This window comes from Olea europaea, unplaced genomic scaffold (assembly GCF_002742605.1).
Source record: "Olea europaea var. sylvestris unplaced genomic scaffold, O_europaea_v1 scaffold274, whole genome shotgun sequence".
Taxonomy (NCBI): Eukaryota; Viridiplantae; Streptophyta; class Magnoliopsida; order Lamiales; family Oleaceae; genus Olea; species Olea europaea.
The window spans coordinates 294,272-299,483 of record NW_019245831.1 but is presented as its reverse complement, the minus strand read 5'-3'; positions in this window follow the sequence as shown (position 1 = coordinate 299,483).

Sequence of the window (5,212 nt, the reverse complement as noted above, 5' to 3'; positions counted from 1 at the left end):
TTAAGGTTGCTCATTTTTGTTATAATTATTGATGTTGATTGATTGTTTATTATGCATTATTGTGTTTAGATGCTTAATCACTATTGAGGCACATTTAAGATTTATTTTCGAGAGGTTTGATATAAATTCTGTGCACGGCAATAAAAAAATAGCGTCATAAAGTAGATAGAGATATCAATCTATACTGTATAAAATTGTGAATAATGATTTTTGTGATTGAATGCATACTTATATGTTTGCATATGACAAGTTCACATATAAGGTTGCGTTTGTCTAGGTAAACATTATTGATTAATTTTGGATAAATGATATTTAACCTAAGCAAAAATTTATCCATTGGTAACTGTTTATTAAATAAGGCTTATAACTGTGGATTCGTTATCATAGTGTCTCTTTGGATTTGAATTCCATATTAAGACTCGTACACTTTTTAAATTGTTTAATTTTGTTGATCATTAGAAAAAAAAAACAACTCAACTTATTGAATCCTACGTTCTTGTAAGACTTAGTTTTAGTTGAAGTCGGTCTCTGTAGGATTATACTCTACTCATTTTATCTTACACGTTTACGATCCATATACTTACGAGATAAAGTCACAACTTTAACCTTATAGAAATTTTCAGTTTTGCACACGTGGAACAACTGTCATATAGCGGAGTTTATCGTTGCATTCAAATGGAATAAACCAAAAGAAAATGTGTATTGGTACAATAAAACAATTACGCGTCAATACGACGCAAAATATCGTTAGCCAATGATTTGCGTTCCCAAATAGTAATCTATTTTTGTTAACTTTGAGAACTGTAATTTCTTGAAGCCCATACCTCTTCCTACTATACACGAGCTTATCTATACGATCTTGCTGGGGCCTACAAGTCTGTACAGTTCTTGTATTCTTCTGATTTGTATGCCCAGCTCATTATCCTGATAACTCGTGAAGTACATGTGTGTTGGGCTGTGATGCCAGTCCAACCCATTTTTTAGGTAATGATGAGATAAATGGCCTTCGGTCCAAGTACTAAACCTTGCCCAATAACGTTATCTGAGATGACCGACCAACCATGACCCGATATTCAGCCCAATTGTGTGCGAGTTGCTCTGGACCGTTGGATGAAGATATAGATCTACGGTTGATTGTGTGTTACTATAAATACAGGTCTTTAACCCTAATTTGAGAGACTTCTTCATTTTCTCCTTTCTCCAGTCATCTGGAACCTTTTGGGTTTCTGTGTTCTTTGCCTGTTCATCTTCTATTTGTTAGTCAATCCTCTTCTCTCAGTGAGATTTGAAATCTTAGTGTTTTCTCTATGTGAGTAAACCAAAATCTGTGATTAGAGTCCAAATCTGTCCATTGAAGCAACCCCACATTGGGACTTGTAAGGATTTTAGGTTTGAGTACAGGTCTCTTTGATGATATAGAAGGGGTATAAGGATCTGAACCTGAATCGGTCACTATTCTTGGTGTCCAGTGGTATTTTGTAACAATTTGAAAGTGTATTTTCTCAGATCTATAATTTTCTTTGTGAGAGTTGTACATAATAATGTAGATCGCTGTGGTATAGAGGACTGTGTCAACAACATTTTTTGTAGTATAGTAAAATGTGCCTTCCAAACTGTAAATTTATGCTCAATTACATTATTGCATGATGTGTTGCTAAATAAACCACTCTTTAAAATTTCACGGTTGATGGCCGTACGCAGTTTGCGCCATCCCAATTTTCTTGAAGTTGTAACATGTCCACTCTATAAAGTCTCACGAACCCCAGTCTCTATGGAATACTTGCATCTTTCTTTTGAGGACCTGTGTATGAATTCCAATCGGCCAGCAGAGAAGGTAGTGGTTACGACATTGTTTGAAGTTGCAAATTTTCATCATCAGCACAGCCGTAGTAATCGAAGGTAAGGAGGATCTAATGGTTAAGGTTCGTGGTGAGAGCATCTTATTGGAGAGGCTTGAAGGGGTATGAATGGAAGGTGTGAATAATTGAATTTTGTCTTTTTTTTTTTTTGGTAAATAAAATTTTTTAATTTTTTTTAATTAACATGTAGAGTTGGTTGATATTAAATTTAGGCTTGATTATTTATAATGTTGCAGAACACGCTTTCGCCAATTGTCCATTGTTAAAGATAACTTCAAGAATATTCAACGAACATTGTTAAAGAAGAATGTTTTAAGAATAGGAAATGAACATTGCAAAATATATTACATATTAACACTTTTTGCAATGTTCATTGCCCATTGTCAAAGATAACCTTTAACAACATGCAGTTAATGTTGCTAAAAAGGAAAATTTTAGCAATGCTCAATGCACGTTGCAAAAAATACAAAACATATAAACTTTGTACAATAGTCAATGAACATTGCAAAAGGAAACATTAGCAATATGCATTTAGGAAATATTATCAAATCTTAATTATGTTAACCAATGAGAGCATACGTTTATTAAAATGTTGTGATAAAACCATTTAGCAACATTCAATTACTGAATGTTGTTTTTTGCATGTTGTAAAAGATCAATTTTGTTGTAGTGATCATGAAGAGATTATGGAGTGGGTCAACTAGTAATATCTTTGACCTTGCTATTGTCCATCTTTCTCCTTCAGGTCAAGACCAAATATCCCAAGATAACATTAGTACCTGTAGTAAAGATAGCAAGAATTCTTCAGATTGGCAAATATTGTTCTCTCAACACTATAAAAACTTTTGCAGTTATAATCTTAAGGTTGTTCTAGAGTAACTGAGTAAGGCTATAAATAAAAGTGTCATCAAAATAATTAAAAAAAAAATCCCAATAAAAGGTTTAAATATATCATCCATGAAGTGCATAATGTACAAGGTGCATTAGAAAGACTCAAAAAACGTAATAGTCCATTTGTAGAGGCCACCTCTTCTATCAAAAGAATCCATTCATATTAGTCTCATCCGAACTTTATAGTAGCCTCGCTTCAGATCTATCTTGTTGAAGAACTTTTATGCGTGAAGTTGGTCAAAAAGATTGTTAAGGCGAGGGACACGAAAGTGATATTTGATACTAACTATTTATTGCTCTACTTTCTATACACATTTGCAATGATCCATCTTTCTTTGGTATGGGGAAGGCTGGGTTAGCACATGAACTTATGCTCTCTTACAACTCCTTTAGCTAAAAGTTCATCAACTAGTCGCTGCAACTCTTTGTGCGCATTTGGGCTCAATCTATAGGTTGCCTTATTTGGAAGAGATGATCATGTAAGTTTTATATCCCAGGTCCAATCTATTTTGGACGTAAACACTTTTAATATGATTAATGCATTATTATTAATGGCAAATCTATTATTTAATTGAATTATTATTTCAATAAATTAAATTAATAGAATTGATACATTCAAGTCTTGGTAACTTGTTAATTACAATGAGTTGTGACGTGAGAAATATGTTACATGTGTCGTAAATAATAACGAGAGACGGATATATTGGAGACACGTAAATAATATGTTACATGAGTAGTTGATCTCACAAACTAACATGCAAAGACATTTTAAATGGGCGCATGAATGTTCGGTTAAGATAACAAAATATTGGAGAACCATTGAAGAGATTTTACAACAATAATTATATAAGTGTCAGTTGTTAATCTCTAACATTCAATAGTGGAATTAATCCTTTGACTTAAGGCCATCATGGTATCTTATATGAGGATAGTCATACTTTAGTGATGTCAGATTTGTTCTGTCGAAAGTCGTTAATACCACATTTTTTAGGGCTGTAAATGATCAACAAATTATTCATTACTCTTAGATAGTAAGAGATTATGATCTACATTTTGTTCGGTTATGTTGATATCGAAATTCTTCGCCACGATAAATACATTATTAGAAAAGTGTTTTGACTATTATTAAGTAAGGGTGTTATTAAAGATATGATTGAAAATCGAGATTGACGTTATAGTTTTACAATAAACGAACAACTTCGATTTTGCCACACCATTTTTAGCACATGTATTGTCTTTACACATTACTTGATATCAATTTGGGACGAAGAATGTGGATTAGTTATTCTAAGTAAATTAATGAAAAATTAAAATGGATTTTAATTTATCTTATTTTGATTAGATCAAAATAATAATTCACATCGTCCGTCATTGTAATAAAAAACCCAATTAGTCATACACAAAAGGGAGAACTAAAATAATGATATTATATATTAATTAATTGACAAGTGTTTTGCGTTTCTAGAATTATTTAATTGGATTTTTATTAATGGGTTTAAGTTAATTAATTGGACTAATTAACTTGTCAGCCAAATTTAATTGATTAGATTAATTAAATAATTGGCCTGCTTGTGTTTACGAGTAGGTCAAACCCACTTAAACATCTATAAATAAACAATTAAGGTTTGAGTTTTTTATAAATTGTCACAATAGCAATAAAGGTTGCAATTACAACTTAATAGACATCTCATAGTATCATAATCTTGCTAATACAATAAAGAGAAATCGTAATCTTTCTTCTTGTTCTCTTGTTTGTTGAGTCTAGACAGTTGTGGAGCAAAAAAAATTTAATTGTTTGTGGTCAAGATTTTCAATATAATTTGAAAAAATTACTAATAGTATAATTCTAATCACAATATTTATTCAAACACAAAGAAGATTCTTGAAAAGAATTGAAATTATTTTAAATTTCGTTGTGCGTGACTAAGTAAATTCCCAACATGTCCAGTACAAGATCAATACTATGTTGAATATCTCTTTTTGGTTGAATGCATGGTGAAATCTCTTCAGGAACTACATCACGAAACTCTTGGTGAGAAATTGTAGTTTAGAATGGCATGCCTCCCTCTTCATTTTCTTCTAGGACAATAAGCTTCTAAAGACTCATCAAGGACCTTGCAAATTTTAAGATTTAGAGAATAAATTGTTTCCTTCCCATATTGAAGGCTTATGATATCTCTCTATTTTAGAAGGAATCAAGATATCTTCATCCCTTTTTTGATAATAGTATAGGTGTCCTCCATACTATGCAAAATTTTTCTATCATATTACCAAGGTCATCCAAGGAGCAGGTGGCAAACATCTATAGGAACAACATCACATAGCACATCTTCTCTATATTTATTGCCAATTCAAACTAAACAAGATACCTTCTACTTTTAACCCAATTTCTAGGGATGTCAAAAGGGTCGAGCCGCTCGTCGACTCGGATCTTGAAAATGCGGCTTGGGCTCGTAAAATCA